This window comes from Ambystoma mexicanum, chromosome 4q, assembly GCF_040938575.1.
Source record: "Ambystoma mexicanum isolate Mex_15411 chromosome 4q, UKY_AmexF1_1, whole genome shotgun sequence".
Taxonomy (NCBI): Eukaryota; Metazoa; Chordata; class Amphibia; order Caudata; family Ambystomatidae; genus Ambystoma; species Ambystoma mexicanum.
This window is the reverse complement of record NC_090928.1, coordinates 1,289,971,418-1,289,993,859: the sequence shown is the minus strand read 5'-3', so window position 1 is coordinate 1,289,993,859 and position 22,442 is coordinate 1,289,971,418. Positions and strand designations below refer to the sequence as shown.

The 22,442-nt window shown below is 49.9% G+C and overlaps 1 protein-coding gene across 1 annotated transcript in view; it reads left to right on the top strand.

Moving 5' to 3' along the window:
- CNPY3 (canopy FGF signaling regulator 3) overlaps window positions 1–22,442 on the top strand; it is a 174,569-nt gene that overhangs the window by 41,799 nt on the left and 110,328 nt on the right. The gene's annotated exons all lie outside the window — the stretch shown is intronic.

Genomic DNA, 22,442 nt, shown 5'->3' with positions numbered 1-22,442 from the left:
CGCAGCTTTTGTAGGCTTGCACTATATGTACCCATGGTCAACGCCAATAATTACTTAAAATGTCATGTTTGTCCACTTCATTTGTGTACTACTTTCCCCAATGTTTGTCTGTTTTTGAAATATTTTTCTAAAGGTTGGTTATTGACACAGATTTTCTCTTACGTTTTCTGCCTAGCTACACATTGCCGTACTGTGCGTGCCATGGTTTCCAATTGCCAAGTGATGGCTTCTTTCCACGCCAGATGCAACTGCTTGTGACCGCTGCCTGTCAATTATAATGTTATGGGATGACAGGCCTGGCCCCATCTGTCCCTACGCTGAACTCGCAATTAGGAGTGACGTAACTATGATGGTGTAAGGCAACGGTCATGGCGCCGTATTGCAAATACATGTGCAAAGAAAGCGGTTGCTTTCACAGAAATGCATACTTTGTGTATGCGAAAAGGAGAGTGTGTGTCTCACCATAAACATTATCAATGTTGCCCTTAGACCCATTGTTACAATTTAATTGGAAATGGGATTAGTCCGTTGGTCTCTGGCAGTTGTTTGTTAAATAAAAGTACTTTACAAATTCTTAAATCTCATTTATTATTTCAATATGTAAGGACCACATTATACGTCGCTGTATGTTTATTTACAGGTTCTGCCACACGGCACGTACTGTTGCTTTTTGGAGGTTGTCATGGAAAGCGAAGAGGGGCAATGTATGTAACAACTGCTTTCCCTTTCTATGGTGGCCATTTAGTATTTTGCTTTGTAATCGCTGTATGTTTATGCACAGGTTCGGCATCTCGCCACGTAATTTTGCTTTTAGCTTGCTGCCATGGAAAATGAAGACGCCCATGTATGCCACAACCGCCTTTCCTTTCGATGATGGCAATCTTGAAAAAGGAGTTTGTTTTGTCTGGCGGGCCGGATTACAAAACAAAATCCTTTTTTTCCGTAGTATAAACAGATTATAACCAGAAATCCTATTTTTCCGTAGTATACATTACACTGGGCGCATCTATATTAATACTGTTAAATCTTATAGGGTCTATACCCTTTGCTGAAGTACATGGAGTGAATGCAATTTTTCTTTTAATACATTTACATTGCGAAAGGTATTTTTAACGCAACATTTACTTTACTAACGGATGGGTTTGTTTTTTTGGTATGACAGCTAATAAGACCTTTTGCGAACGGCAATGAGGAAAGGCGCATCAAACGGTTATATGGGGGGGTGGGAGGCCGGTGCTAAAATATTGTGCGTTTGTTATTTATAAGGCTGGGGCAATGTTTGTCATGCTCCTTCATTACAGTAGTGCTGCTGTTTCTTGGGAAGGAGGGAAGGAGGGATGGCCTTAGCTGATGTCATTTTCACATACCTAAAACTTTTGTTAAAAGTATGTAGGGCTGTACCGAATAGCATATTTAGTATTCGGCCGGATACCGAATAGTTTGTCAACTATTCGGCCGGAGCCGAATAGTGAGCCGAATAGTATTTTTTTTTTAGGCCCCCCTATGCAATACAATCTCGGGCCACCGGCTTTGGCCCGGTGGCCCGACAAACACAACATTATTGCGGTGAGGCCGCGGGGGTTCCCTGTGGCCCCGCGGCCTCACCGTGCTCAAGGGGTGAGGCACATTTCACAGCGAGGCCGCCGGGGTCGGCAAAGTGCCCCGGCGGCCTCATGAGTCTGGGGGGGCCGCTCCTGTAGGAGCGGCCCCCCAATGCAAAATAAACGTCGGGCCACCGGCTTTGCACCGGTGGCCCGACAAACAAAACATTATTGCGGTGAGGCCGCGGGGGTTCCCTGAAGCCCCGCGGCCTCACCGTGGTGAGGGGGATGGGGGGCACCGAGGCCGCCGGGGTCGGCAAAGTGCCCCGGCGGCCTCATGAGTCTGGGGGGGCCGCTCCTGTAGGAGCGGCCCCTCAATGCAAAATAAACGTCGGGCCACCGGCTTTGCACCGGTGGCCCGACAAACAAAACATTATTGCGGTGAGGCCGCGGGGGTTCCCTGAGGCCCCGCGGCCTCACCGTGGTGAGGGGGATGGGGGGCACCGAGGCCGCCGGGGTCGGCAAAGTGCCCCGGCGGCCTCATGAGTCTGGGGGGGCCGCTCCTGTAGGAGCGGCCCCCCAATGCAAAATAAACGTCGGGCCACCGGCTTTGCACCGGTGGCCCGACAAACAGAACATTATTGCGGTGAGGCCGCGGGGGTTCCCTGAGGCCCCGCGGCCTCACCGTGATGAGGGGGTATGGGGGGGGGGGGCGTCACTTACCTGGTGATTGGGTCCGGGTGCTGGCATAGGAAGTGAGGGACGGGAAGAACTGTTCCCTTCCCTCGCTTCCTATTTCAACACGTTAGGCTGGTTCCTCTGTGGTCAGACTGCAGAAGCCAATAGGCAAACAGCTTGTTTGGCTTCTGCAGCCTGAACACTGTCAAACATTCTATGATTGGCTGTCATCTCCCAAACAGGGAGAGGGCAGCTAATCATAGAAAGTGGACTTCGGCTTCGAGTCCCTAAACAGAAACTATTCTGCCGAAGCCGGATAGCTGTATTTCAGCCGAACTTCGGCAGAATAGGGACTCGAAGCCGAAGTTCGGTACAGCCCTAAAAGTATGTAATGTGTACTGCATTGTTAATGGCTGACTACCAATACGTGTTGGCGCTGTGCAAGGCGACTGTTGCAGATGGATGTTCCTACAACAATATAAAATCTGTTTCCACATTGTCCACGAGGCAAACATCTTACTGTTAAGTGTTTACGCATTCTGGGACACCTTACTGTGCTGTGCACAAGCATATTGTCAAGTGGTATTCTCCGCAAGGTGTTTAAACTTCTTAGCAGTGAACAAAAACAAAGGGGCTGCACATGTGATATCGTCAGTGATGTCATCAATAACATTTGTGATTCCATCTTTCATGTCCTGGGCATTAGTGTTAGCAGTGCACAGTGGTGCGGGCAGGTATGGTGGCTTAGCCTACCATAACTGGCGAATTTCAAGGGTTTTCAAGGGTTTTTTGGTTTTACTTTAAACCATAATGTGCACATTTACACATCCTACACATGCCACATTTACTGAAGCCTGATGTTGTTGATGGTACCCATATTTCAGTGACTGTGGGTGGTGGCTTAGGGAGTAATGAAGGACTCAATTTCATTTTTAATGTTTTTGCTTTTCTGAAAATGATTTTTGGTTGGGCATCAATATCTTTTTCCTGATGTTGATCGAGTTTTAAAAGATAGCAGTTTTTTTGCAAGGGGTTTCCTGATTTCATAGTTATGTCACAAAATGTAGTTTTGTCGCGTACTTTATACATGCCCATTATTTGTTTCCTTTGACTAGGTGTATCGTTTGTTCTCTTGTTATTTATGACATATGCTTCTTGAATATATTTGTTGGTATGAACTCTGTTTGTACCTCCTTTTGAGTATTTTGAACTCTTGAAGAAATACATTGTTGTCTTTGCAGTTTCTCGTGCTCGAATGAACTCTCCTTTGGTTATGTTCCGTTTTTCTGACTGGCAAGGCGCCAGGTGACCTAGATCCACTTGCACCTGCTCCCCAGTTCTCACTGATTGCTCCTCATGCAACTTGGACTGCGTTTGCTGCCCTTGGACTCTGTTTATTTATTACACTTATTACACGGCCAGACCCTGAGGTATCACAGCGAGGTTCCAGACAGTTTGTTAAAAGCAAGTAGACTTATGCAGTTTTATTTATAGATGCACTTTACAACAAGGCATATGTTATTTACAGTATCAATAAGGAAGTTATGTACAGTAAGTATGGCATCGGATATGTCAGTATTGCTTAAATGGCCAGGTTTTGAACCGTTTTTTTTTAAGCCAGGTAGGGTTTCCTCTTTTTTGATACTGAGCGGGATGGTGTTCCAATGTTTCGGAGCTAGATATTGGAAGCTACTTCCTCCTGCTTTGGTGTTGTTGAAATGGGGCAAATCTAGTAGGAGTTGGTTATTGGATCTTAGGGATCTGGTAGCTTCTTTTTTGGCGATGGCTTTGGGCGCTTTGTTGTGGTGGCATTTTAATGTGATGCATAGAGTTTTGAAGAGTATTCTGGCTTTGATGGGAAGCCAATGAGCATCTCTTCTGATCACATTTCCAAAACCAGATGTTTTCATTCCTAGTGCAGCCCGTAAAGCCTTGTTTTGAATTAATTGGAGTTTGAGATTGCTAGCGGTGGTCCTGAGAACTAATGCATTACAATAGTCCAGTTTGGATAATATCAGCGCTCTAGCCAATGTGATGCAGTTGGTTGGGGTCAGGAATTGGCGGCTTAGTGCTATTAGTTTGGCAGTGTAGGACGATGAGGAGGTAGTGTTTTGATATGTTTAGTCATTGATGGGTTGGCGTCCAGAAACACTCCAAGGGTTTTTACTTGCTTTGAGACGGGGATCATTGTGCCATCAAGGTTTATGGCGGCGTAGTCTGGGTGGAGGGTACCTATTTTGAATTGGGAGCCCACAATGAGAATCTGTCTTCTCATCGTTAAGGCACAGACTATTTAGAGCCATCCAGTTCTGTATTAAGGCATAGACGTTTTTTTTAAATAACATTTTATTGATTTTACAATATACAAACAATCCCTAATCTATACATTCAAAACATACAGGCATACAAGCATTCTCGGTGCACGACCCTTTCATCTCCATTTTAGAGGCTGCTTATATATTAAGTCTGTGGTTTTCCATTATACGGATAGTTCATGTGGGTCTCAGCAATCCATTGAATCTTATGCACGGTTTCTCTGCGTCTCTAGGTGTCTGCCCATTTCTGCCAGATCTTAGTTGCTTTCCCCGGGCATCCTCTGGTGGTATATACTCTTCTCCAGCATGGGGTCTGGCATGGATTCACATGCTCATGAATATTCCCAGTCAGGCTGGGAATCCTCGGTAAAGAAAAAATCAGTATCAGTTTCGTTTCGTTTCTGATCTGTCTTTCGTAGTAGTAACCAATCACTGATCTCTGCGTCATACTGACCACAGGCAATGACTGCCCTCTACTTAAGCCCCGCCTCTGGCAGCCATCTTCAGATTTTTACCGCACGTTCAAGTGTTGGGAGTCCTCGTGCTTAGCTCTCGAGCTTTTACTGCGTGTTTCGCGCTTTTTCAGGTGATTTCTTTCACATTTTTTCGGTTAATCGAGCCTCGAGCTCCACCGTTTCTACTCCCGTTAACGGCTACCCGTTGCAGGATTTTCCTACGCACCTCAAGGGTGAAGATTATCAACTTCTTGGAGGATTCCAGAAGATTTGCGGCCTACTTCGAGATGGCCCAGGACGCGAGTTCGTCGCCCGGACCCAAGCTGTTTCGCAGCTGCCCTGGATGCGGGCTGCAGAATGTGTTTAAGGAAGACGAACATTCGCGATGCCTCTACTGTCTTCATGGGGACAAGACTCATGTAGAGAAGGACTGCCAGTTCTGCAAGAACTTGTTGGAGCGGACCATGAGGGACCGTCGATCCCATCTCGCAAGCTGGTTGGAGAAGGGCTCGACGGGTGATAAGAAGAAGAAAGGGTCCGAGCGGGCTTGTAAGTCCTGTGCGGGCGCCCCAGCGACGGGGGCCCAACACCAGGCCAAGCGCTCCGAGTCCGCTGGCTCCGGGAGCGCCGAAAGGTCGGGCTCTTCGGTCGCCAGGCAGGGCGCACCTTCCCCGGCACCGTCAACCACGAGCCAACGCTCCGGTTCGGGGAAGAGAAAGTCCGAAACCCCGGGTAAGCTTCGGGAGAAGCCCCGTCCGATCTCGGAAGAGGGGGAGCGAGGCGTCGCCCCTCCCCCGAAGGAGAAGGCCCGGGACGCACCTAAGGTGGTGAAGGCCCCTACCCAGCAGGCGAAGGTCTCTATCGAGGCGACTCTGGCCAAGCCAGCAGACACACCGCCAGCGGAGACTGCCTCTGGGACTAGAGTTTCCCTGCCGCCAAGGAGGGAATCCTCTTTTCAGCCCATCGTCGTGGCCGCCATGATGGAAGAAGCGAGGGGGGGGGGGGGGGCACGGTGCCCTCCTCGAGCTCGGAGTCTGCCTCAGAGGAGGAACTGACCGAGGCCGTGAGGAACCTCGAAGTCCAATTCGAGAAGGTTCGATCCCGTCAGGAAGATCCTCGGGAGATAACAGAGGAAGACGACGATGGTGAGGAAGAGCGGCCTTCCGTTCCGGCGCGGCCGGATCCTAGGCCTCAGGATGGCTCGGCGGCCAATTTGTCTGCCATCCAGTCCTTATGCTTTGAGATAAGGACGAGATTCCCACTGCCCAGGCCGGAGGACCCGCAACCTGGCCCGTCGGGAAGTCCTCAGAACAAACGACGGAGGACCCAACCCTCTCCTCCGCTCGCCCCCGTGAGGCCTACAGTTCCCTCCTCATCCTCCCACGAGTCGGGAGATGACGGTGCGTTGGGCTCGACGACGGGTTCTGAGGGCGATCGGGTTCTGAGGGCGATGACGACGGAACGGGTCTCCCGGGCCTCGCCGCCCGACGAGATTGGCTCATTCCACGCCATGATCGCCAGGGCGTCCGAATTGTTACAGCTCTGCCCGGAGGAGCAGAAAAAGGAAGGTTTCCTCTATCAGCGCCGGGAGGCCAAGAGGAAGACGGTCATCGCGGTGCCCCTAATCGATGACATCTGGGAGGAGGGCCTGTCGGTTCTAAGAACCCCTCCACGGCACTAGCCAAACGGGACCGGTACGAGAAGAACTGGGTCCCCGAAACCGCTCCCCTGTGCCTCAGGGCCCAGCCAGTGCCAGACTCGGTTGTCTCGGCGGCGGCTAAGAAGAAAGCGGCGGGGTCAGGAGCCTCGACGTTGAATTCCCCGCCGGACGGCGAGGGAAAGAAGTTGGACGGCATGGGGCGGCGGGTCATTTCGTCGGCGGCGACGACGATCAAAGCGGCCAACGCTCTGGCGATCGTGGCCCGTTACGACAGGGAGCTCAGGTTTAAGCTGGTCCCCATATTGGACTTCCTGCCGGACGACAAGAGGTCTGAGGCCCTGGAAATACTGCAAGAGGGCGAGGTGGCATCGGACCACGCCATAACGGTGGCAACCGATATCGCTGATACCGGGTTCCGCCAGCTGGGCAACGGTGTTTGCCTACGACGACGGGGTTGGCTTCGGGCGACCGACTTCCGTCGGGACGTCCAGACCAGGGTGTTGGACATGCCGTTCGACGGCAGCAACTTGTTCGGGAAGGCGGTGGATGAATCCCTCCAAGCCATAAAAACGGAGACGGCCCGCGCCCTAGGAGCCCTTCAGCAACGACTGCCCTTTCGGAGCTCCGGAGGCAGACCGGGTGCCTCCAAGGGATCCAGCGGTGGCTCGTCGTCCTACCGCCAGGCGGCACGCTCCTCATCTCAGGAGGCCTACAGGGGTCGCGGCAAGCAGGGAGCGCCTCGCCGCCGTCGGCAAGGTGGCCAGGGCGGCAAGGCCACCACCTCTAAGCAGGACTGAACCGGCTGTGGTCTCGGGCCCCCACCGAAGCACCCTGGTGGGAGGCCGGCTGGCGAATTTCGTCGGCGTGTGGAAGTCCATCTCCACCGACCGTTGGGTGCTGGATACCCTGGCAAGAGAACACTCTATCGAATTCCTGAAGAAGTGCCCTCACGTTCCACCTGTGGCCAGGAAGGAAAATCACGTCCCGCAACTGCTGTTGGAAGTACGGGCGATGCTCAGGAAAGGCGCCATCGAGCTTGTCCCGAAGAGGCTCCGGGGTGTACACAAGGTACTTCCTCGTCAGGAAGAAGACGGGCGGCTGGCGCCCCATCCTGGACCTTCGTCGTTTGAACAAATACATCGGATCACAAAAGTTCAGGATGGTCACCCTCCAGCACGTACTGGGACAGCTGGAGGAAGGCGACTTTCTATTGTCGTTGGACCTGGAGGATGCATACTTCCACGTTCCCATCCTCAAAAGTCACCGAAAGTTCCTCCGGTTCGTCGTCCAGGGACGCCACTACCAATTCAGAGCACTGCCGTTTGGATTGAAGTCTGCCCCCGGGTCTTTACCAAGTGCCTAGCACCAGTGGCGGCGCGGCTGCGCCTGCAGGGGATTCACGTCTACCCCTACCTGGACGACTGGCTCATCCGCTCAAGGACAAGGGAATTCGCTGTCGAACACACTGCGCGGACCGTCCAGCCACTCACTGACCTGGGATTCGCCATAAACTACCCAAAGTCCCACCTGGTGCAGTCGCAGGTGGCCCTGTTTCTGGGAGCGAAGCTCGATACAGTGAGGCGCCTGGCGGCCCTGTCGGAAGAACGGACGAAGACCATTCTAGGCAAAGTGCAGCGCCTGCTAGCCATGGACGTGGCCAGGGTGAGGTCAATCAAGTCCCTCCTGTGGATGATGTCCTCTTGCATCTACCTGGTGCGCCTCTGCAGACTACGGATGCGCCCTCTTCAAGAATTTCTCGACGCCCGTTGGATGCAGGCGACGGGCACGTTCGAAGACAGGGTCCCCCTCAACGAGGTGTTCCGGCAGGCGATCCAGTGGTGGGGCGTTCGAGCGCACCTCACGGCAGGCAAGGATTTTCAGATGCCGGCGTACCAGGAGATGGTGACGACGGACGCCTCCCTGGAAGGTTGGGGTGCCCACACCGGAGATCTCCATGCAAGAGGCCTCTGGCTCCCGGAGGAGAGGCTCCTGCACATCAACGTCCTGGAACTCCGAGCCGTGTTCTGGGCTCTCAAATCGTTCCTCCTGTCGCTCAAGGGCAAGGTGGTGCGGATCTTCACGGACAACACCACGACAATGTTTTACATACGGAAGCAGGGAGGCACCAGATCCCCAGCCCTATCCAAGGAGGCACAGGATCTGTGGCACTGGGCGGTCGCCCAGGGGATGTTCCTGGTTCCCTTCCACCTGGCAGGAGAAAGCAACACCATCGCCGACTCGCTCAGCAGGGAGCTGCGCGCGTGTCACGAGTGGGAACTGCGCCAGGATCAGGTGGATCAACTCTTCCGACGATGGGGCAAAGCCCAAATCGACCTGTTCGCAACAGTGACAAACTCGAAGTGCAAGAGGTTCGCCAGCAGGTTTCCCCAGCCGAGAAGCATGGGCGATGCGTTCTCGTCCCCCTGGGACGGCCAATACCTGTCTGCGTTCCCTCCGTTGCCGTTGCTGCTTCGACTCATCAGCCAGCTCAAGAGGTCCCGGTGCAGGATGATCCTCGTTGCACCGGCGTGGCCGAGGCAGATCTGGTTCCCGGACCTTCTGGACTTGTCAACGTCCCCTCCCATCAAGCTGTCGGCGGACGCGGACCTTCTCTCCAGAGAAGGAGGTGCCATCTTCCACCACGACCCGGCGTCTCTGAACCTGCAGGTTTGGCTCCTGCAGCGCTAGAGTTTGGAGGCTACGATATACCGGCCGAATGCAGAGAGGTTCTTGCAAAGGCCAGGGCGCCCTCGACTCTCAAATGCTACGGACATAAGTGGAAGAGGTTCTCTATCTGGTGCCGAGCACAGAAGATCAACCCCCTTCGGATTACAGCCCCTCAAGTGCTGCCGTACCTGCTTTCACTGGCAAAGGCTGGGCTAGCCCATGCCTCCATTAAGATTCATCTGGCGGCGATCTCCAGATATACCAGAACCACAGGACGGACGTCCCTGTGGTCCCATCGACTGGTAAAAGAGTTTATGAAAGGACTGTTCCGGTCATTCTCGCCGGTGAAGGCCCCGGCGTGGGAACTTAACGTGGTGCTGACCAGGCTCATGGGGGGGGCCCCCATTCGAGCCGATGCACTCCGCACCGATGAAGTTTGTGTCGTGGAAGACTGCATTCCTGCTGGCCATTTCCTCCGCACGACGAGTGGGAGAGATCCAGGCCCTATCCTGCAAAGCACCGTACTTGACTTTCCATGCCTCGAGGGTGGTGCTTAGGACGCACCCCTCCTTTATGCCCAAGGTGCTGTTGGACTTCCATCTTAACGAGCCCTTGGTGTTACCTGTTTTCTTCCCGTCTCCTTCGTCGCCGGCCGAGAGGATTTTGCACTCGCTGGATGTGGCTAGAGCGCTGAAGTTCTACGTGGACCGCACAAAGAGTTTCCGGAGGACATCACAGCTGTTCGTGAACTTTGGACCTGTGAATCAAGGGAAGGCTCTTTTGAAGTCTTCTATTTCCAGATGGCTCTCCGGCTGCATCATGCACTGCCACCGGTTGGCTAATCAACCGCTGCCAGGCCGTCCGAGAGCCCATTCGACCAGAGCGATCGCTGCTACTACGGCGTTCTTATCTGGTGTGCCCCTGCTGGACATCTGCAGGGCTGCTACGTGGAGGTCGACGCACACCTTCACGAGATTCTACTGTGTCGACCGGGATTCCAGAGAGGAGTCCAGGGTCGGCCAAGCAGTGCTGCGCAACCTGTTCGCCTAAGGTGAGCCTGGTGAGAAGGTAAGAGATGCTTAATGTTGAGTTTTTTTTGTATTGCTTCATGGTGAGCCTTTTGCCACCTCCCGTGGTTGAGCATGTGTCTACTGCTATTTATTCTTATATTCATGAGCATGTGAATCCATGCCAGACCCCATGCTGGAGAAGGAACAAGTTACTTACCTGTAACTGTTGTTCTCCAGCATGGGTCTGGCATGGATTCACATGCAAACCCTCCCGCCTACCCCTCTGCGGCTCTTCGCTTGGTCATACTGCCTCTTCACGTGCTACCAATCTGAAGATGGCTGCCAGAGACGGGGCTTAGGTAGAGGGCAGTCATTGGCTGTGGTCAGTATGACGCAGAGATCAGTGATTGGTTACTACTACGAAAGACAGATCAGAAACAAAACAGATTTTTTTTTCTTTACTGAGGATTCCCAGCCTGACGACGGGGAATATTCAGGAGCATGTGAATCCATGCCAGACCCATGCTGGAGAACAACAGTTACAGGTAAGTAACTTGTTCCTTGTTTCCATTGACACACCTGTCTACATCTGTTATCCATTGTTCGTACTGTGGGGGTGAGGCATAGACCCGCAGCTGGGCCAGATTCCTTTTGGATGATTCCTGTGGATGTTGCGAGCATAAGTTTTTCGAAACGGGACATCTGTCTTCAACTATCCCCAATATCAGCAGTTTAGGGTCCATTGGTATCACTGGCCAATGACCGTTGATAGTCTGCAGTATTTCTGCCCAAAATTCTGGATTAGTGGACATTCCCATAGGTTGTGGTAAAATGTTCCTCTCGCTTGATGGCATCTTAGACAATTGGGGTCCGTCGCTCTCCCCCATTGATATAAGGCCTCTCTTGGATAATATATCCTGTGTAAGATTTTTAGCTGAATCAGCCCGATTCTGTCTGTTTCTCTAGGATACATAATAATTATTATTATTTAGCATTTATATAGCGCTATGAACCCTCAGGCATCTGAGCGCTGCTTATTACCCACGATGTGTGGTGCTCATTTATCGACCTCGGAAGGATGAAAGGCTGAGTTTGGCCCTGCCGGGATTCGAACCTGCATCAGCAGGCACTGCACAGATGTCAAAGCGAGCGTTCTACTCGCTGTGCTATCGCACCAGCTACATGTGGGCTGTGGTCCAGTCCTCTGGTTGTAGTGGCCCCCACGTCTTTTTTCCCACTTTGCTTTCAGTTCCGTGAGTTCCTTTGTAGCAAATGAGGCAATCGCGTTGTACATTGTGGAGGTTATTTTGTTGTCTATACGCTCCATCACGATGTTCCTCTCGATCGGTGTGCATTCTGGCACATTTGGAAAGTCTTATCTCACTTGTGATGAGTGCATGTCGCATCTTTCTGTAGTGGAAGTGTTCTGTGGAGGGTAGCTTGAATTTGTCTCTCAGTATCTGGAATGATACTATTTGCCCGTCTTGCATCATATCTCCTAGTGTTGTTATCTCAGCTGCCTCCCAATTCGCCCATTTCGGAAGTTTGCTGAGCTCCGGTAGATGTCTGTTTCGCCATAGGGGCTGCATCATTGTAACCTTCGCCTCCCAGCCTAGATGCTTGTGTGCGTCTATCCATATTTGTGTTCTGTGGGCAGTTGTCGTGTTAGGGGTCGGGCGCGTTGTGATTCGGTAGAGACTCTCTATTGGAGTAAACCCTTGTCCCTCCTGGGTATCTGCTCTGATGTGTGGTAATTTGGGGTTATTGTGTAGGATGTCATTTACTATTGGCATCTGGGCTGCTCAGTAGTATGTCTGAAGGTGGGGGAAGTCCAATGCCTCCCTCCCATACGGAACGCTGTAGGGTTTTCAGAGCAATACGAGGGTGTCCACCTCTCCATAGCAGTTTTCTAAGTATCCAGTCTATTTTGCAGAATTCTATCCTAGGTACATATAATGGTGCATTTTGCAGGATATATAGGAACCGTGGTAGAGCGAGCATCTTGAACAGAGCCGCCCTCCCCAGTAGGGTGAGTTGAAGGGTCATCCAGTGTTTCACATCATTCGCAAATCTATCTCTGATTGGGTGTAGGTTTTTGGTTACGTATTGTGAGATCAGTGGTGATCTGTACCCCGAGATACCGGAATTGATCTTTTTCTATTCTATATGGGCAGTTATTTAGGGCTGTTGGCTCAATTCCTTTAATCAGGAATAGAATGGATTTATTAAAATTTACCCTTGGTCCACTAAAGGCCCCATATCTGTTTAGTATGTGCCTGACTATGGGACATGACAGTGACGGGTCGCTCAGGAAGATCAATAGATCGTCAGCATATAGGGAGACTCTATCTTCCCAGTCATGGGTCCAGTGGAATCTCTTCCATAACTGCGATTCTCTCAGCATTATTGCAAGAGGTTCAATTGCTAGTGCGAATAGCATTGCAGAAAGGGAGCAGGCCTGTCTGGTTCCTTTGCCCAAATTGATGCAGCATGCGTTTCATCCATTCACCCCGATTTCAGCTGTCAGGGCATTGTATAAGCGCTTGACCCAGCCTATGAATTGGTCACCAAATCCCATTCTACCCATTATGTTCCAGAGGGCCTCCCAGTGGACCGGATCGAATGCTTTCTCAAAGTCAATGGTGAGTACCAGTGAATATTGTAATTCTGGTGTCTTTTCAATGGCTACGTGGAGCCTGTGAATGTTCATTCGTGTGGGTCTCTGTGGCATAAAGCCACATTGGTCTGGGTCGATGAGAGAGTTTTACTGTCTGTAGTCTATTGGCTAGTATTTTCGCCAGTGCTTTTGCCTCTGTTTATGTGAGATCGGCCTATAGGAACTACATGCGTCTGGCGGTTTTCCGCCTTTGTGTATCACCACAATGCTGGCCTTTCTCAGGTCTGGGGGAAGAATTCCTTTTTCTTTTGAGTGTAGGAACGTTTTAAGCATGTGGGGTGCTATTTCCCCGCTGCCAATCTTTTTCCACTGGGAAGCCGTTGGGTTCCGGGGTTTTCCCATTTTGGAGTTGGGTAAAGAGCTGCCGCCAGTTCTTCCTCCGTGATGTCTGCTTCTAGACTCATCCTTTGCATATCATTTGGGGAACGACATGATGACCATATCCAGTATGCTGGGATGGATCCGTCTTGGTCGTCGGAGGAGTGTATAGTGTCTCATAATACGCTGCAAAGCTCTCTGCGATGCCTGGATCGGTTGATATCCATTCTGCATTTGCAGTGCTTACGCGGCGTACCTGGGGGTGTCATTCCTCCTTCTCCAGCCAAGTTAATATCTGGCTAGCCTTGTCTCCAGTCTCGTATAATCTAGCGCATGGTCCTGTGTGCCTGCTTCGCACAGGTCAGTGTGATATGTAGTTTCTTTTGTGCCACTTGTAGGGTTCTGTTGCTGCACCTGTATTTATATACTGTGTTTTGGCGTTTTTCACCTCTGTTTCCGCATCTTCGACCTCTTTCCTGTGTGCTTTTGTGCGCCGCCGTCTAGCTCAATATCTCACCTCTCAAGGTTGCCTTGTATGCTTCCCATATTATCCCCTCATCGTTTATCGATTCTTGGTTCACTTCAAAATATGTTGAGGTGGCTTCCTGGAGCTTCTCTATCAGATCTGGAAATCCTAAATAGTAGGCGTTTAGTCGCCAGGTCGGCGGGGGCTGGGGTCTTTCCGTTTCAAGTAGCATCATTAGCGGGGAGTGGTATGATATCCCTCAGGGTTGCAACGTTGCTTCTGTTACCTTATGTATATCTTCACCGGGAAGGAAGAAGTAATCTAGCCTAGATAGTGAAGCATGTGCACCTGAGTGAAACGATTATTGCCTCTCTGTTGGGTGGCGATCTCTCCATGCATCCCTCAGCCCCATCGCTGCTGTGAAGGTAGCAAGTTTGGTTGGTATTTCTGGATTTCTTCCCCTTATATGTGTGTGGTCTTCATTGACATTCATCACTTCATTGAAGTCTCCACCTATTACCAGAATGTCTGCCGTGTTACTAGCTATGATTGATGTGATGTCTTCTAGTAGAGCTGCCATGAGTGCTGGGGGTGAATAAACCGCTACTATGGCGATGGTTTGGTTCCATAGTGTGCCTTGTATAAGAACAAATCTTCCTCCAGTGTCCTGGATCACATTAGATATTTCGATAGGGGTTCTCTTGTTTAGCAGTATCAGAACTACTCTCGAGCCCATGGAGAAGCCTGTGTTTATTGCTGTGCGGTATTTGGTTCTCTTGAAGAATTGGCACATTGTTGCTGCCAGGTGCGTTTCGGTGAGAAGCACTGTCTGGGTTATGGCGGTTTAGATATTAGGTCACCAGCCTTCTCTTGCTGCTGTTTCCTAGGCCGTTCACATTCCATGTTATAAAGGTGAGCTTCTTAGTAGTAGGTCCGATTGAGTTCATTGCTTATCTTATGCGGTTCTGTGTGCCGGCGGCCGCAGCTTCCATAAAAGGTATCTTGTTATCTTGTACTGATTCAATCTGGAGTGCCTTGATGACTTTTACTTTCAGTATAGTCCTGCCAGCCGTGCTTGTCCTGCTGCCAACAAATAACTTATTCACCTCCCAACTCCCCACCCCCCCCATACTCCATCCCCAACTGAAGCAACTGTCGCCCATTCAACCAAACTTTTTAATCCACTAATCTTGATTTTAAGTGTCTCTTGTCACCGTCTTCTTCGGGATACCACGGTGGGCACTTGGATCAAGTGGGGGTATAATGTGGCGTGGCGTGGGCCGCCAGCCATCTTGTAAGGTGCATTTGGATTCCTGGCTGGTACGTGTCCCAGGCGGGCTGTCAATTGTTCACCACAGTAATTATATCTGTTAGCTTGTCTGATGTTTGTGATCATTCATCTCCTCCCTGCCGTATTGCTTCTATCTCCTGCTGTGGTGGCTCCTATGGTGGTCTGTTTCCTTGATTTTCTTGCTGTCTCCATGGGCCCCAGTCTCCTTCTAGATTACGCTCTGCCCAATTCCATGCTTCTTTGGGATCCGTGAAGTGCACCGTCATGCCCTTCTGGTCTATTCCCAGCACAGATGAAAATATATCATATTTCATGTTCAGTGCCTGAAGGCGTTTAAGTGGGTCAAATGATTGCCTCGCTTTCTGTACTTCTCTAGTGAAGTCGGAAGAAGGCTATCTTGGAGCCGTTGTATGTTATGGCTCCTTTTTGTCCTGGCCATTTGGAGCACTGCATCTCAATCTCTATAATTTAGGATCTTCGCTATCACTGTTCGTGGTTGTCCTCCAGGGAGCGGTCTGCCTGTCAGGATTCGGTGGGCACGCTCAACTGAGAAGAATTTTGACAAGGACTTGGGGGCAAATAGGTCGGCAAGCCATTGTTCTAGGAAGAGTTCCATGCTTGGTTCTTTGGTTTTTTCGGGCAGGCCGAGAATTCGGATGTTTCTTCTCGATCGGCCTTCTCCCTCTTCCACTCGCTCTTCCAACACTTTGATGCGTTCCAACACCCTGTTCATTTGTTGGCCCATGCTCCTTAATTCGTCTTCTGCCACGCATATACGTGTCTCGGCCTCTCCTGTGCGGGACGATAGCTTCTGGAGTAGTAGTGACGCAGTAGGGAGACCTCTGTGCTTATGCTGTCGATTTTAACTTCCATGGAGGCTCGCAAATTGGATATGGCGTTCATTACGTCTCTTAAGCATAAGTCATCAGCAGGGTCTTGCAGTTCACTAGCTCTATTTTGATCTGCTGGGGGGAGTGAGGGTGGATGTCGTATATTGTTCCATCGTGCTCTGGGCGCCTGTTTGCTTAGCCTTTTCTTTGCCCATTTCGAAAGTTGTATATTCTGTGCCTTGTGGTCTTCTGCCGTGTGGAGTTTATTGGAGCTGTTCAGAGTACGGACCCAGTTTATTATTTGGTGCTTGTGATCCAGGGGCAGTTTGGTAATTCAGCCATGTCACTCGTCAGTGTAACCTTGTTGCTCTCTGATTGTAGTTTGCTGTTGTTGTTCACGGCTTGTCCAAGCTGCTGTAGTACATGCAGAGGTTGGATGCTCCCGTCTGTTACAGTAGTCTCAGGTTTCCACTATAGCTTCCCTGCCCTCATGGAGTCAATTGGGCTGTGTATGCTGGTTTTGAAGTAACACAGGGCGCTGCCGCGTGGAGTCACGCGGTTTTTTAGTGTCTTAGGCTAGTAGGCCACCTTTTGTCTCACTGTTCTGGCGCCTCCAATCCTTCTCCCTTTTCAATTTCCGACGTTAGGTTGAGTGTTTGCATGGGGTGGATTTATTCCATATCCTCTGTTCGTCCTTTATTTGGCTTTTTAACCAGCTGCCTCTAGTCGGAGGTCTCTATTTTACCAGAGCCCTGTGGGATGGGGTGCCTCTGGGGTTGGTTCAATCCCTGGTTTGACTGTGGGGGATGATCAGGGGTATCTTCCCTGATTGCCTGCGCTGCTCGATGATTCCAGCCCCACACGTTCTTGCTCAGCGTGTAGTTCTTTCCTATGGCTGTGCTTATGTATGTGTCCACCACTCGTTCCCTAGCTCCTGCCGTTGTGTTCGCGGAATCCGACAGCTGCTCCCCGCCTCACTCTCTCCTTACCGTTGTGCCGTCTGGGTCTCCGCTTCAGGATGTGTGTGGGTCAGTCAGCTGGGCCCTCGACGTTATATGGAGTGCCCGCGATCCCCTGTATATCCCATGGTCGGGCACGGAGGTCAGGCTTCGCAACACAGACCGCCTTCAGGGGCAGTCCCTCTCTCTTGGTGTTGCTGTGGATCCCTGGTTGCAGGGGGAGTCGGGAGGCACATGCCGCCGTCCGCTCCAGAGGCGGATGTCTCAGTGTCGGAGCGTAGATATCGCTTACGTCCAGCCTTCAGAGGGTCAGTACACAGAGCGTTTCTTCCTTTTTCGCGCTTGGTGGCCATCTTAGGTCTGTTGCAATGCCAGCTGGCTTGTTTTCCACTGCAGGTTTCTCTAGATGTAGCCGTCGTTCCGGTTCCAAATTTCTGCGATTCATAGGGGCAGGTCACCGCTTCTTGAGGGTATCGTTTCTATGCGTTTGCACCCATTATTTTGTCAGGATTTTGGAGGATACTGCTGGCGCCCCCGGGAGCACCGAGGGATCATGTCTCCATGTTGTGCTTGCTGGCCATGCCCCGGCATAGACCTTGTTAATGGTCAGCGTGTCTTGGGGGTAGTTCCCCGAGAGAGGATCTGAGTGTCATCGGCAAAGTTGGTATAGATGACTCCCATGTCATCTAGAGCTGCGAGGAGCTTCGTATAAGCATTTGTAAAGTGTAGGAGAAAGGCATGAACCTTGGGGTACTCCAATGGGGACTGGGATAGGGTCTGCTGCTTCTTTCCCTATAGCCACTCTAGATGTTCGTTCCGTCAGGAAGGATTTGATCCACATAGTGGCATCAGTGGAGAAAGTCTTTTGCAAGTGTGGAGCAGAGCTTGTTGTGGTCCACAAGATCGAAAGCTGCAGATAGGTCCAAAAGGAGAAGAATCCACAGTTTACCTGAATCTCTAATGGTATCCATCTGGATTTTTAAATCCAGGAAGGCAGTTTCCGTTCTGTGATTGGTTATAAAACTAGATTGTCTGGTGCCAGGTAGAAAATGGTTGTCTTCGAGGTGTGCTTCGACTTGATTGTACGCTATATTATCAATTATTTGAAGTAGAAATGGTACTGTTGTTGTTGGACGATAGTTGGTAGCTACTGTGGGATCAAGAGCGTTTTTTTGTAAAAAAATAAAAAAAGTTCTTAGTTATTTTTTTATAGCAATGGTGTAACCCAGGCTTCTTTAATACTAGCCGGTACCAAGTTGGCTTTGAAGGAGGCATTAACAAAGTAGGTTATAATGGGTTTAAGGAATAGGGCACATGATTTAACTACTTGTGCCGGGATTGAGTCTCCTTTGCAGTTAATTGATATGAGTTTAGATATTGCATTGAGCACATAGTCTTGAGAGACAGGGGTAAAGTGGAACGTTGGTTCAGTGATGGCTTTGGAGGTTGGGTTGTGGTTGGTGGGTAAAGGTTTATCTGCTAATAGTATCTTTTGGTGGTGACTTTATTTTGTAGGAGAGAGATCTTAGTGGCTAGTGCATCTTGAATAGTGATACACCACTCTTTGCTAGAGTTAATGGAGTTCGTGTTTGGATTTTCCAATTCCCTCAAATTTGAGAAGCGTTCTTTGGCGTCAGAAGCAGCATTGCTGATTTGAGTATTGTAGGCATTAGCTTTCTGGGTGGTGATGGCTTAGTATTGGCCAACTGGAAGGGTCTTCCAGATTCTGTGGTGGGGTGTTTTCTATGCACATGCTCTAGAGCGCGTTTAGTTCTTCTGAGAGTTACTATATCATTAAACCAAGAGCACAAGTGTGTGTCTGTTCTTTTTGTTTTGGTAGTTATAGGTGCTACTGCATTAACCGTAGAGGAGCAGTTGTAATATGTATCAGCTAAAAGACGGGGGTTGTCACTGATGGATGAGGTAGTGTTGAATGCTTGATTAAGTAAAGGAATGATGTTGTCCAGGGTGAGCTTCCGGGGGTTCCTAGTTTCATAGGTATGTGTGGTTGTGGAGGGGGGGGGGGAAATCGGAGGTGGTTCGTCAACATTGATAGTGAATTTGATATTATGATGGTCTGTCCAGGCTAGAGGAGTAATGGACTCCATAGTTATGACTGTGTTGAGAAGGTCCAATCAAGTGTTCTACCTTTAGCATGGGTTGGGGCATCCACTAGTTGTGTAAAATTCATATCCCTTAGCGAGGTGTGTAATGCTTCTGCTTTAGTATCTAGGATATCATTGAATCCTAAATTGAGGTCTCCTAAGAGGACACATTTGGTTTTAGGTTTGAGCATTGGGGCTAGTAGTAGTGGTAGATCTACTTCCGAGTTACTATTGGAGTTGGGGGTTCCATAGGCTACTATAAAGTTGATAGTAGTTTTGTCATTAGGGGCAAATTTAGCTAGGAGTAATTCATAGCCCGCAATGTTCTCAATGGGACAGTGTCTGAATTGGAGGGAGTTCTTGGCTATGATGGCAACACCACCGCCATGTGAGTGGGATCTATCTGTTCTAAGTATGGTATAGTCTGGTGGGATGGCTAAAGATAGTAGAGGCCCAGAGGCTTGATGGAGCCAGGATTCAGTGACTACTAAGAAGTCTAGTTTCATCTCAATAATGAGATTGAGTATCTCAATGGCGTGAGCTCCTGGGGACCATGCATTGATAAGGGCACCTTGAAAGCTGGTGGTGTGTGTGTGGGGGGGGGGAGGGTTGTGACTAGGGGTAGTTGCTGTTGCCTTAGCTGCTGTAAAGGGGGCTAGATGGGTCGTTGGTGTACGGTTTTCTACGGCTGGTATTAGCCATGGGCGGGATCTTGCTAAGAGTGTTGGGTGAGCGGCTCTGGGTACGATGGTTGGTGCGTGATCTTAAACGATCATTTCTAGTGACCCCCAGGATGGGAGTGGAGAGGGCTTCAGTGGCGTGGGCATGTGATCTGTTCACTGGGTAGTGGAAGGTTTTTTTTTTTTTTTTTTTTTTTTTTTTTTTTTTTTTTTTTTTTTTTTTTGCTGAGTGCCCAAGGGTTTGAGCTTCTGAAATTGTTGCCGTTAGTGTGTTGAGAGAAGGGTGTCTGGGTAGGCAGAAAGGGAGTGGGACAAGGGATGGGGGTAGTGGCGGGGACAGGCTAGTTTAGCAAGTCCATATTTATAATTGACGTAGTGACTTCCGAAGCAGGGTGCATTATTCTAGAGAATACTAAACGGGAATATGTTGAGGGTTAGCCAACCAAACATAGTTGTGAATTGGTGGTGGTAGGGTGTTAGCACTGGGGTGTATGCTCCAGGGCAGACTTAGTTGAGAACAGATTAACTAACACTGTTTTGAGGGGTGCAAGTGAACATCTCTATGCCATTAGATATGCTATTCTCACTCTGCTCTTAGTTAGCAAACAGTTTAGTAACTATTACTGATATGGCGCACAATTTGCATCTGGAAAGAAGTGAGAAATGGCATAACAAAATCTAGAGCCTGGCAAAGTAGCAATTACAGTTATAGGTGTACTGCAATGATTTACTTGCAATGGTTTGTAAAGCAGCAAGAGGTAGCAGGCCATATGAGGACATACCGGTGAGAAACATGGCAGCAATAATACAGGACGTACAGTAGGGCGTAGTGCCTGTAAGTGCCTAGACTGTCTGTGCTACTGTGACAAAACGAATGGTATGTTAAACCGGGACCGCCAGGAGGCGTGATGAGGGTGAGGTGGACGGACCGGTTGGTGATCCTAACCATAAAGTCAGTGCAATAGTATAGTATAATGTTGGAGCAAAATCTTGCATGGAGATGAGGAGCACCACCTCACTTTTCATGGGTGCGGGAGCACGGAGGGGTCGTCTCTACTCCAGCAGGCTGCTGGGGGTGGAGGGAAGGCTCATGCCCTCTCCTCCAGGTGCAGCGTCGGGGTGATCGCTGCCCTTGGACTCCGTTTGCTGCCCTTGGACTCCGTTTGCTGCCCTTGGACTCCGTTTGCTGCCCTTGGACTCCGTTTGCTGCCCTTGGACTCCGTTTGCTGCCCTTGGACTCCGTTTGCTGCCCTTGGACTCCGTTTGCTGCCCTTGGACTCCGTTTGCTGCCCTTGGACTCCGTTTGCTGCCCTTGGACTCCGTTTGCTGCCCTTGGACTCCGTTTGCCTGGCAGAGAGAAATGGCACTAATCAATATTGTCTGCTAATGCTAGAAACCCTCATGGTTTTTCCTTTTTATTTGGTCCTACTTGTAGATCGCGCTGTTTTTTTATTGTTTTATTTGTATTTTTGGTAAAGGCAGAACACCTGTAGGCTGGCAGTTTTACCATGCATTAATAGTTCCCGATGGAGTGGCAATATGGTTCCTTAACACTTAATGAAGCAATCTGGCTTTTATGCTTTTCAGACTCCTTCAACTAGCTGGAGACCCATATCAATCGGTAAACTGAAAAAGAACGGTGCCAGTCCCATTACCAAACTTGATATTTTGTAGTTGGTCTGGAACATCCATTAAGACAAGTTCACTATCATAAGTATTATATCTGGACTATCAACGGTCTATTGCAAGTGTAATGATGCAGTGTCAAATTTGGTGCAAAAAGTGGCATGTGTTGCCAACTAGCAAAACCACACTGTCCATTTTTTAGCTAAAAGAGGCAGCTAAAACCCCTTTTAAATGCTGTGAAAGGATGAGATTCTCAGTTGTTCTGCCACTGCTATGGCTTGCACTGCCCAAAGCTAGTTCCATGATGGTCTCCTTATTATATTGAATCTGCTCTGAAAGATATCACCTTTGCATCTCCCTTGCTGCGTATTATTAAATGGTGTGGCACTTTTTAGATGGGGTACTGAATCCTGTACTATTCTTTCAAAATCCGAGGAAAACCTGCATGGTCACTGCCAACAGTCCAACGGTAGCTGGTAAAAAGGGCACTACCAGTAGCAGGCATTGGTCGAGCCATTTGTACTGAATTTATTGACAATACACTATTTGAGTAAAACCCATCACGAAATACATGCTACACTGCCCAAGCCTTTCTAGCAAGCGTCCCTAGACGCTTGGTTTACCAGCATGAGGCTGAAACTGGCCTAAAGTGATTTTCCTAGGAATATGCCATTTGGTGAAGTGGTAAGACGGCAATGTATGCAGCATATCCTCTCCTAGTTGGTGGTGCGTCATGTACCTAGGCACGGCCCTTGCTCCATCAAGATGAGGAACAACGGGAAGTATGGGCCCTGGCAGTGCTCGGCGCTTACTGCCAACAAATGTCCCGTTTCTAAGGTCGCCTCCAATCTTTGGAAATGAGGCGACTGAGATATTGAGAGCAAATTATTTGCTCTGGATCACAATATTGGGCCAAGCCGAGAAGGCAGGAGTCAATGATTTGCCAAGGCACAAACCATGAAGGGTGATAGTTCAGCCATTGTGGAATATTTACCCATGACCTGTCGGTTAAGCCAATGTACTTTTCCCTGGGCCATGTTAAGCGTTCCGGTTGGTATTGGAACCTGTAACTGTCCAGTTGCTTACAAATCGACTGTCTAATGTATGTGGAGGCATGTTATGCGCAACAAAATGAAATGAGGCAGGATTAATTCAAAGCCTTGC